This window comes from Myotis yumanensis, unplaced genomic scaffold (assembly GCF_028538775.1).
Source record: "Myotis yumanensis isolate MYYU_CA2020_CCGP unplaced genomic scaffold, mMyoYum1.0.hap1 SCAF_16, whole genome shotgun sequence".
In the NCBI taxonomy this organism is placed as follows: domain Eukaryota; kingdom Metazoa; phylum Chordata; class Mammalia; order Chiroptera; family Vespertilionidae; genus Myotis; species Myotis yumanensis.
In genome coordinates, this window is record NW_027223767.1 from 10724747 (window position 1) to 10736886 (window position 12140).

The window sequence follows — 12140 nt, forward strand, 5'->3', positions numbered from 1 at the left end:
AGGTGTGGGAGCTCACTGGAGTCGGGGATATGGGGGGCTGCCACTCCTGTGGGGAAGCCTTCCCTGGACAGCCTCCTGCTGGGCAGGGGCGTGGCTGTGCTCTGGAGCGACTTCTGTCCCCCACATGTGCATCCTCCTTCTCTCAGTGAGTCTGGGCTGCTCCGGGGACACGGGCCCCCGAGGCTCTGGGAAGAGGAGCAGGCACCCAGGCGGGGGTGCTGTCCGAGGTGAGCTCAGTGCAAAGTGAGTTTTTTTTGCTTCTTTGACTTGTCTCTGTTCCCTGTTCTGGATCTTCTCGCCTCCTCTGTTTCGCCTTTTCTTAATCCTGAATGTGACCAGTCCCCGTCGGGGCCAGTTGGCTCCGAGTGGTGTGGGTAGAGTTCTCAGGAGAAGCCTGGGGCCTTGGCAGTGGGCACGTTCCGCTCCTTCGGGCTGTAGGTAAGGGAGAAGCCCTGAGTGGTGCCGTGCTCTGCCAGACGCCACACAGCCAGGCAGAGAGAAAGAGGGCTGGAAGCAGGCCCACAGGGATCTTACAGTTCACACACGTGTGTGTGTGTGTGTGTGTGTGTGTGTGTGTGTGTTCCGTTGTGCCGTCAGGGCAGCTTGTGGGTGCACACACCAGAGTTCCTGGGCAGCCCCTTTCCAGTGTCGCAAGTTGGGGGCACGCACTGAGCACAGGATTACATAACAGCATGAGGGGCCATTGAGGTTTTTGGAAAGAGCATGGAAGTTGGAGTCTAGAAAGCGGATTCCTGTGGATTCAGCCACTTCCCAGGGACGCTTGTGTCTACGTCTCCGAGGCCCCGTTGCCCCAGCATGTGCTAGAGGGTCATCACGCCCGCTGACCCTGTCGAGGCCATCGTCTGGGCCCCAATGGGGTGGTGTGTCTGGAAACCATAAGGCATCCCCACAAGTTCGCTCCCCGTGACAGGGAGGGGATGCCGCCAGCAACAGAGGAGTTCTCCCAAGACTGGGTTCGTGGCGTGCTGCCAAGCGCAGTGCATTGTACATCGTTGAAAGTCTCAGACTCGCAATGTTTGAGCGCTGCGACGCGAACGCTTGTGTGTGTTGCGTTGTGAAGTCAGGTGCGCCCTTTACAAATGCCCGTGAGCAAAGGAACCTGGATTCTCTGCTCCGGGGGCTGTGGTTTTCTTCCCTGGGAAAGCCGGGAGGAGAAGGCAGGTCCTCCTGGGGAGAGCCCCTCGCAAGCCTCCTTTGGAGAAGCCGGCCGCAGCGGCGCAGTGGGCCACACAGACAGGGACAGGCAGGCCAGCTGGGGGGGGGGGGGGAGGGGTGGGCGTGAGGTCTGGGCCTGGAGGTGGCAGCCCCTCTCCCAGGGCCTGGGGTGGGGGATGGGGTTGGGGGGAGCTCCCAGGGTCAGACTGAGGACGCCAGTGATTCTGGCCGCTTAGGCCCTGCTCGCCCTGCACTCCTCCCAGTGGTCCTGGGACACACCTTCCTTCCCAGGCCAGGAGCCTGCAGGTTTGGATCCGCACTCCTCCCAGGAGGATGATCCAGTCTTCCTTCCCACCGGCATGTTCCAGGGGGCTGGCTTGCAGCTCTGTCTTGCTACCCGCTGGGAGTCTGCCCATGGTGGCAACCGTGTCATTTCACCTCAGGCCCCACGGATGTGCACGTGTCCTCCCCGAGGCTTCTGTGCCTGCTCGCTCGCTTCTCGGCCCCTCGAACCCCTGCTCGTCTCTCAGAGTGCTCCGTGCGGGCTGTGCCTCGGGCCACCTTCTCTGACTGCGTCCCCAGCTGGCCGTGCGTGCCTTGCTCCTTATGCTGTTTATTCAGCTTCCTCACACGCCTCCTCCCCTCCGAACATTCTCATCAGCTGATGGGGTACCTCTTTTCCGTAGACAGAGGAGGACAGGTTTTTCATGGTTCCTTCTGCCCCAGACACCTGTGCTTCCATTCCAAGGAAGGTGAGACCCAGGTTGGGGTGCCCTGCTCTGGGGTGAGGGAGTTGGCCACACATTGACAGCCCTTGGAGAGGGTGCACGGATCCCCTGGAAGCTGGCACCCAGCTGCACCCACGAGATGATGGTGGTAAAGAGGTCTTAGCAGAAGGCTGCTCAGTACAGGGTGGCTGGTCAGTTCAGGGTGGGATGCTAATTCATGCTTTCAGTCTAGGATGATGGTATTCAATCCTTCAAAGCTAGGGAGCTCTTTCTTCAAATGACTGCCTATGCAGAGACCCGACAGTTAAAACCAGGAGCTGCGTACTGGTGGCCAGTGGGCAAAGTCAGGAGCAGAGCTGTGGGTTTAGGTTGTATGTTTTGTTTTCGTTTTTGCCCACGGTTTCATTTAAAAATTTTTGAGTTGGTTGCCAACATCTAAACTTCAGCAGATTTCACATTAAAAAATTCTGGTTTCCAGCGTTTCTTGCAGAAATGGGTAGTAGCCCATCATCCTGTGTGGCATTGATATGCCAATGATCAATGGCAGATTTTTGGTTTTTAAATATATATTTTTATTGTTGACAGTATTACGAATGTCCTCCACCCCCACCCTCCTCCTCCGTCCATCCCTTCCCCTCCCCCCCACCCCCCCCCCCCCCCACCCCAAGGCCTTCACCACACCATTGTCTGTTTCATGGGCTATGCAGATAAGTATATAAGTTCTTTGGTTTATCTCTTCTCGTCCCCCCACCCCGCCCCCAACCCCTCCAGGTATGTCAGTCTGTTCCATGTTTCCCCCTATGCTTCAGGTCTTATTTTGTTCATTAGATGCCACAAATAAATGAGATTGCGTGATATTTGTCTTTCTCTGATTGACCTGGAGACTGTTATGCTAAGTGAAATAAGCCAATCAGTGACAGGTTTTCCAGTTTGCCACAGTCCCCACCCATCTCTTCTGTCTCCAGCACTGAGACCTAGAATGGCACAGTTGCCATCGTTCATTTGATTTGTGGTGTTTTCCTCATGTTTAGAGACATGTGAAATACATCCTGGATTCATGTCTATGAAAAGAGGGCCGCCGAAACCGGTTTGGCTCAGTGGATAGAGCGTCGGCCTGCGGACTGAAAGGTCCCAGGTTCGATTCCGGTCAAGGGCATGTACCTGGGTTGCAGGCACATCCCCAGTAGGAGAGGTGCAGGAGGCGGCTGATCGATGTTTCTCTCTCATCGATGTTTCTAACTCTCTATCTCTCTCCCTTCCTCTCTGTAAAAAATCAATAAAATATATTTAAAAAAAAAAAAAAAGAAAAGAGGGCCATGCTCTTCAAGATGCTTCAGAGTCTATTTCTGAAAGTGAATGTATTCGTCTCCTACAGATTAATGTTCTCGAAACAGGGGTAGAAAAGACTCCCTTTTCCCTCTCAAGTCAGTGGTTCTCAAAGCGTGATTCCTGAACCCCAGCAGCAGCACTCGGGGACATTTTAGAAATGCAGGCTGTTGGGTATCACCCAAACCTGCTGCTTCAGAAACTTGGAGGAAGGGGCCAGCAGTCTGTTGTAATGGCCCTTCTGACCCGACAGACAGAGCTGAGGCATGGATAGGGTGCCGGCACCTGTCCTTGTCCCTCTCCTTCCCTTATGACCCAGAGGAAGGAAAGGCGGGGACCCCTGGCCTAAGACAAGGAGTTAGGGGTTCCACACCACACCCTCCAGGCAGAGTTCTGTGTGGGCTCTGAGGGCTGGCAGAGTCCAGCCAGCTACGGGATCTCACAAATCCCAGTCCCTTTTGTCCAGCCACCGCCTGTTCGGCACTTCCATCTGTGGGTGCCACGGGTGCCACAGTGAACAGCCTTCGAGGTGCCTTCCAGGGTCCTGAGAGAGAGATGGTCACCGGGCCGGCTTCCCATGGAGGAAGCGGCATGTGACGGAAACAAACCAGGCCAGGGCACGGAGTCTCATCCTGAGAGATCAGGTGGTGGCTCAGGCTTATCAGAGATGTCCAAGCACCCATGGCCTGTGTCCTCAGGTGAAGACAATACGCCAGTTCTTTAAAGACATGTGGGTAGGCCCTGGCCAGGTGGCTCAGTTGGTGAGAGCATCGTTCCGATACACCGAGGTTGCAGGTTCAAACCCCGGTCAGGGCACGTACAAGAATCAACCAATGAATGCATAAAGAAGTGGAACAACAAATCAGTGTTTCTCTCTCCTTCCTTCTCTCTCTAAAATCCATAAATAAAATTGAAAAGCATTTGAAAGCATATGGGTAAAAGCCCAGCACATGAACCTTTCAAGTCTACAACTGATAGCTCAGAGCCAGTGGTTCTCAACCTTCCTAATGCCGTGACCCTTTAATACAGTTCCTCATGTTGTGGTGACCCCCAGCCGTAAAATTATTTTCGTTGCTACTTCATAACTGTAATTTTGCTACTGTGGTCCTAGATCAGCGGTTCTCAACCTGTGGGTCGCGACCCCTTTGGCGGTCGAACAACCTTTCACAGGTGTCGCCTAAGACCATTCTGCATATCAGATATTTACATTACGATTCATAACAGCAGCAACATTACAGTTATGAAGTAGCAACGAAAATAATTTTATGGTTGGCTCACAACATGAGGAATTGTATTTGAAGGGCCAGAAGGTTGAGAACCACTGTGCTAGACGGTCACGTGGCTCTGTCTGCTTTCCTTCTGGCCAATGGCTTTACTGACACCAGTGGGCAGTCCCCGCAGGCCAAGAGAGTGCATTTCCCAAGCATATCTACTTGGGGGGCTCTAGGCCCATGAGGGGCTTTCTCAGAGCCCCCAGCCATGGCATTGCTGACCCCCCCCCCCCATTCTGTTCACTTGGGACTTGGAGGCCTCTGAAGGCATTTCCGTGTTAGCCCCTCCTGCGTACAACAGATACACACACGGTGCTTCTCCCTCCACCTTCTTGTCTCCCTCTCTGCCTCTACCCTCACGTGGGTGCCCAGGTGACCCCAGGAAAATAAGAACCCCTCTTTCTCAGTGGGCTGACAAATCCCGGACCGAGACCAGGGGAACTCCATCTATTCAGCACACACTTCCTGGGTGTGGTTTCTGTGCCTGGGAACTTGGGGAGCTCAGACACCCGGGGTGAGGACAGCCCCCCCGCCCCCCATCACCGCCGTGGGGGTGAGGAGCGGACCAGCCTGCCTGGGAGGGAGACAGGCCGGGCGGGGGCTGCATCTCCCAGGAGACAGCAAGAAGTGAGGCCCTGGCCCCTGGGCGGAGCAAGGCGGGTGGGTCCCTGTCCCGGCTGGAGCGTTGGCCCCACGCTCCCGGATTTCATGGGAGCTGAGCTTGGGTGCTGCCTTGTCCTCTTGTTCACTGTGGGTGGGGCTGCCTGCCCCGGCTCCCAGCTCTGCCAGCTCTTCCAGCTCAAACTCCACTGTGGCTCTCAATTGACTTTCTTCTCAGGTGTCATTTCAGCGTGGTGGCTGGTCAGGGCTCTTGGCTGTGGAAATGCTACTCTTGGCACTTTCCTTCTCTCCCCTGGCACCGCCGCTGCAGTTAATGAGGCTCCCCCACTGGCGGTCTGCTATTCCGTTCTCCTGTGTGAAATGGGTAATTAGGGGCTGGCTGAGCATGGCTCCCACAGAACCTCTACCTGGAGTATTCACCTTTGGACAGGGGAGCCCAGGGCACCCTGCAGGCCAGCCTCGGGGACAGGGGGTGGGGTGAGGTGGTGGCTTCTCTCTTGATGTTCTCGTGAGGGTCGGATGAGCTACAGAGTTCGCAGTACTGGCCCCCACAGCCGGGGCTTTAGCAGCTGAGAACAGCTAACAGTACCTAGTGTGGTGTCCAGGCAGTGGGACCGACCCTGCCAGTGTGCAGTGAGGAAAAAAGGAACCTAACCCTAGCCAGTTTGGCTCAGTGGATAGATCGTCGGCCCGTGGTCCCGGGTTCGATTCTGGTCAAGGGCCCATATCTCGGTTGCAGGCTCGATCACTGGCCCTGGTCAGGGCTCATGTGGGAGGCAACCAATCAACGGGATCTCACAAATCCCAGTCCCTTTTGTGCAGCCATCAGCAGGTATTTCTCTCTCAAATAGATGTTTCTGTCTGTCTCTCCCCCTCCTTCCATTCTCTCTAAAAATCAATGGGAAAATATATCCTCGGTTGATGATTAACAAAAGAAGAAGAAGAAGAAGAAAGAGAAAAGGAACCTAACCCGTTGTCCTTCCTGTTATCCAGCCAGTCTCACTGTTAGGAGCTTGGAGTGTGGAGGGGTGTCCTTTCCTGGGGTGTCCTTGGCGATGGCAACAGGGTTCACGTGAAGGTGTCGGCAGGAGCTCCCGGACGGCGGCCAGGGCCTTGCTGGGTTAGTTTGCAGCTCTTGTCCAGGGCCGTGTTGGTCTTGGTCTGGTTTGGGGGAGGGGGTGTCGCCTGCTTTCCAGTGGCCCGTGGGGAGGTGGGTGTCTCGGCTCATGATCCTCTAAATTCCAGCCTTGTCCACTGGGCGCTGTAACTCCAGTTCCCATGCCCTCGCTCTCGCTCCTGCGATGGGCTCCGTCTGTGCCAGAGGAGTCAGGGTGTGTCGCTGTGCACAGGTGGCTGGGCTGCTGGGGACGCCGGCACGGCAGCGCGAGCGACTCGGGGTTGGGGACTTCAGCCGATGACTTTCCTCCCAGGTTGCTCAGTGATTTAATGGGGACAGGAAGTTGGGGCAAGGCTAATATCACGGAGGATCCACCATGGTTTTGGCCCTCAACTCTTTACAAGAATTCAGTGACGTAGGTGGTGGTGTTTCTATATCTATCTGTAGAAAAGGAAAAAAAAATGAGGTTCAAAGAGGTGACATGACTTCCCTGAGGTTCTAGAAGCTGGGTTTGGGAACGAGCAAATGGATGTCTGTGGGCAACGGAGGGACTTGTGGGGGCTGTAGCTTCTGTTTCGTACCCATGCCCACATCCCAACGCATCCATGCCCACCTTGTTTTAGGACTCCCTGTCACAGAAACTTTCTAGAAGTTTCTGGGATCTTCTAGGCCCCCTTGTTGGAGTGGAGATTTGCATTTTAATGAGTGGAAAAACATAGGCAGAAGAGGATTTGCCAAAGGGAAAATCAAGTGCGCTCATGACTTCACTCCTCTTGTGTGCACAGCTGTTTCCTCTCTGCTCCCCCTCCCTTCATGGGGCTCACCGGCCACAGACATGGGCAGTGGCTCAGGATGAGCAGAGAGCCAGACTCAATGGACAGGGTCACCTTGCACAGGACAGTAATGGAGTCAGCCCAGGATCTGTCCTAGGTGGGGTCTGGCTTCTGCCATCTGACCAGAACTAGTCCCGTAGGCATGATGGCAACATCCGCACCAGGACTGAGGAGGAGGGGCCTCTGCTTTGGGACTGGGGAGCCTTGGTGTTCAATCCCCGTCTGTCTCTGGACCTCAGTTTCCCGATCTGTAAAATGGCAACATGGGATCAAATGATCTCTAAGTTCCTTTCCACCCCTAATTTGGAGAATGTTCTTTACTGTTGCTCATGCTATCTTAATTCAGTTCATTTTCTTAAGAATACTTTCCCCCACAATTCCCTGCCCAAGTCTTCCTGCCATTTGAAACATCATATAATAAATCCTAATCTGATCAACAGTGTTCATTTTAGGAAATGGCGAGTGAGATGAGACATGTCAAGGGAGATTTTATTAGTAAATTAAATTATCTAAATATTTAAAAATAAGACTATATTCATACATTAGCTCATGATGGAATAAATATTTCTTTACATGCATTAAAATAAATATGCTCATCCTGGAAAATACAGAAAAGCAGACATAATAAAAAACATTTAGTATTCTTTCCCCCTTTTTTTACTGTATATATTTGTCTACATAACTGGGATCATATAATATATTTGGAATTTTATATGCTGATTTGGGGGAAGGGCAGTGGTTTACTGATTGTAAACATAATAAACACATTTTTAAAAATCAAATTTTTATTTTTTAACTACAAATTTTTTTAATGTAATAAAATTAATAGTATAATTAAAACAGCCAGAGGAGTCCCACAATACAGCGCTGACCTTGGTTAACACTTTTGTGTGTCTCCTCAGTTCTTCATAGGGTGGGCACAGCGTTGTGGTTTTTTTTTTGTTTTTTGTTTTTTCCATGGTTGAGATCATGCTGGGTACTCTGATTTCTAAAGCCGGAACTACTCTTAGAAGATGATATAAAGAGGGTTTTGATGACAGAAAGCATCAGTCACTGGGTGGCTTATTAGTCTTTACTTATTTCAGAGGGGGGAAGGACTTGGTTCATTTAAAATGAATTTTAAATATGCAGAAAATCATTACTCAAGTTCCCCGGCAACGACAGTGGCCACTGTGGTGTTCTACACGCGTAGCCTTGCGGGGGCGAGGGAGGGGACAAAGGCCTTTTGTGTGGCGGTTCTCCCAGCAGGGTCCCCAAAGCCTCAGTGTTCCCCCTGGTTGGCCTGTGCGTGGATGCAAAAGGCAGCATCAGCTCTAAGTGTCCCCACATGGCCGGGACTGGCCTTGAAGGATGTTGCAGGAGAAACACATACCTGTTTCCAGAGGAGAGGGAGGCAGAGGAGGAGGAAATGCTAGGGCCCAGTGTAGCCCTGTGCTGGGTGGGAAGCCCACCGGAGGGCACACGGTTTGCTGGATTTCTGAGTTAGGGGTCTGCACTGAGTAGAAATCCGACAGGCACAGGTGCATTTATGTGCTTCCTTCTCCTTGTCATTCCCCTAATTGCGCTTTCTCTCGGTGCCTGGGCGTGAGTGGGCGGGACCCTCATTTGCACGTCTTAGAGAACCTTCCTGTTTCTTGCACATGAAACATGGCTGCAACTGGGCTGGCTATGGACGTCTCAGGTCTCCAACTTGCAGACAGAATCTCATATGTGCAGTGCCGTTCGTCCCACCGTTCAACAGGTGTTTCTAGAACACCCTTAGTGATGGACAAGATACTGAGCGAGCCCCACGAAACGCTGGCTTCAGTGGCATTTCTCCTTAGCGCTCGTAGAGGGGCGATGCCAGGCCCTGGGGAGCAGTAAGCGAAAAAACTGACTCCCTAGGTAACGTTTCCCTTTGCCTGTTTTTTGTGGGTTTTTTTTTACATGATTTTAAAATTATCTTTTATTATTTTTATAATGGATTATTGATTTTAATCTATTCTGGTCTTTTCTAACGGAACACTTCTTAATCACACATGGCTTCTTTATTGCCTTTTCTGTCTTGCGATTTAGGGAGTTCTTTTTAAGTTTACCCTGCACTTTATTGAATTACCTTTTTATATTTTTATTTTTTTCACATCTGCCTACTGTGGATTTAAATAAGCAATTTCGTGTAATCCTTACCTCATCCGTTTTCTTCCTTGGGTCATTCTTTCTATGTTGGCTGTTTTTTTCCATTGTGAATTTCTGTTCCTCTTTTAGGGAGCTCACGACTTTTCTTGCATTTTAGCGGTTTCCCGGCATTTTCTTCTGAATTGTTTTCTGAGATGTGCTCTTCCTTTGAGCCTCCAGGATGGCACATACTCACCCCGATTCCACATGCTTTTCCCGCCTTCCTTTACTCATTCCTGAACAAGGCAGGACCCTGTGCAGATGTTGCATCTACCAGCAGGCAGAGTGCATGAATGTGGACTGCCGCTGGCCGTGGCACCTTGATGGAGGGGTAAATCCTTCCCTCAGTTGCTTGCCAGGAGCTCCGTGATGGGCACATCTCCCAGTCCACTTCCTGTTTGCAGACGGGCTCTCCCTTGAGCACTGCTGTTCTACTGCCTGGTTCTCTGATATTCTGATTGATGAGGGGCCTTGAACCCGACCGTGCTGAGTGCAAGAAGCTGCTGCCAGTCACCTCATAGGAGCCCTTGGCCCAGCGGGCCCGAGGCCAGCACTACCCAAATCCCTGTTCGTCCTCTCTCCTGCTTTCTTCTCTATTGATCTTCCCTCCTTCCCTGTGTGCCTCACGCTCACAGCCCCTCGGGTGCGAAGATCCGATTCCCACGCCCACCCCTCTTTCTGAGCCAGACGGGGACGGGGCCTCCTCTTTGTAGTTGGTGAGCATGTTCCTTGGTGTCTCACTCGGGCCCTGTGAACTGCCTATTTCTTCTTGGGACTCCCTCCTCAGTTGGTTTCTGTGACTCTGATTCCAGGACTCACATTCATCCCTTCCCCACCTTGTAGCCCCTGAGTCTGAGCCATGGGCTGGGCTGGAGCAGAAAAGAATGAAGAGCTGGTTCTTGCCTTCGAGGGTCCTGGAGAGGGGCCCCAGGGTCTGCACGCACTGGAGGAGGGCACTAGGGCAGGGCACGGGGTCCAAGGAGTAGCAGGGAGACTTCGTTCTCCCATCACGTAAGTGAGAACACGCCCCAAGGTTCAGCTCTTCCTCCTTCTCTATGAACCCTGAGCAGAGCCCCAGGATTTCTCGGCCAACCCCACGCAGGTGCTCCAGCTCCATGTGCTAAGGGCCAGACTCACCCCGATTGCACACCAGTCAATTTGAACCTAAGTATGAAGCCAGCGCATCTAGCACGCCCTCCCAATCCTACTCCCACCGCAGCTGATCTTGGCTGGGTTACTCGTCCTGGTTGCCTTGTTCCCTGAGGAATCAACTTCTACTTTCTCCCAGGCCCCCCACGTCTCATCAGTCACCCAGGCTTATGCTGCTTCCTACTTGACATCCCTCTGCTCTGGGTGAGCCCTTTCTCTCCTTTCCCGCTGCCAGGCAAATTCCGTATCTTCTGAGAAGCCTCCCCCGGGCCTGCCCAGCTCTGGGTTCTGAAAGCTCTTATTGTCTGTCAGTTTATCACTTGGCACTTAGTGTAGACTCCCTTGTTAGTTATATCTCCTTTTTTTTTTTTTTTCACTGTGTTTGTGACTTATCTTCCCCATGTCGGATGCCCAGTCTTTTGTATTGTGCTTGCCCGCATTGCCCACAGTATTCACGGTGGTCGCTGACGGTTAGTTACGATCAGTAACTTGATTGGTCACGTAGCCAAGGGCGTGCTTATCAGGAGTCGGGGGTCTTTGAGGTCCTGTACCCTGGAAACTGCACCAGCTCGTGAATAATTCTTCCCTTCGTGACTGTGAAGCAGTTAGAAAAAGTGAGTCATCGCCATGCCCAGATGTTCTTCCTTATTAATAATCTTTATGAGACAACACGATTCATTCTAGAGAAGATATCGGCTTTGCCCTGGCTGGTTGTTCAGTGGTTAGAGCATCGGCCCGTGGACGGAAGAGTCACAGGTCCGATTCCCAGGGCATGTGTGGGAGGCAACCAGTCAATGTGTCTCTCTCACCTCTCTCTCTCTCTCTCTCTCTCTCTCCCCTCCCCCCTTTTCTTGCCTCTTCTTCCTCTCTTCCACTTTCTCTCTGAAGATCAATGGAAAAAATTTTCTTGGGTGAGGATTAACCAAAAAGAGGAAGAGATGGGCCTCTCGTGAACCTGGCCTGGGTATGTGTATTTCAGTTTTCAACCCAGCTCAAACAAAGACTAAGAATAAGAGGGTGGGTTGCAGCTGATGCCTTTAAACCCAAGAAAATGCAGCTCCATGGAAATGATTGTGTCTTTTTGCTTTCGGATTTCCTACTGTTTCTCATTTGCTCACATGGCCCCATATGTAGAAACCTACCTGTTTGCAGAAACCCAGAAAGAACAACTCATGCTTTTCACAGGGACTCTAATGATAGATGACTATCAATCAAGCAAAAGAAAAGTGACTTCCTCATTCAGAGCTTGGGATAACCCCAATGGTAACCCCCTAGAATGCATTTGCAAGTCGTATACACCCCTAAATAACTTTGGTTAGAATCGAACGCCCACAGGGCTGGTTGGTGCTGCTTGGCTCAGGTCGGAGCAGTTTGGCCTCCTGGTTTATAGTGGCCAGAAAGGTCCCTTGCCTTTGGCTGGAGGCCACAATGGGAACTGCCTCAGTTTCCCTGAGACTGGACCATAGTGAACCCTGCTGCAGGTGCCCGATCTCGTTTTCTAGTCTTCTTAATCACTGCACTCACCCAGGGGCTGGGCACGCACGGTTCACCTTCCCTGGAGACCCTGCCCCTGTGAATCTCATGAGGTGGCTCACATCTCCATCTAAACCAGTGGTTCTCAACCTTCCTAATGCCGCGATCCTTTAATACAGTTCCTCATGTTGTGACCCCCCAACCATAAAATTATATTCGTTGCTATTTCATAACTGTAATTTTGCTACTGTTATGAATCATAATGTAAATATCTGATATACAGGATGTATTT

At 51.9% G+C, this 12140-nt stretch overlaps 1 protein-coding gene across 3 annotated transcripts in view; it reads left to right on the forward strand.

Annotated features, from left to right (window-relative positions):
• GAS7 (growth arrest specific 7) overlaps nt 1-12140 on the forward strand; it is a 208933-nt gene that overhangs the window by 98961 nt on the left and 97832 nt on the right. The window lies entirely within an intron of this gene.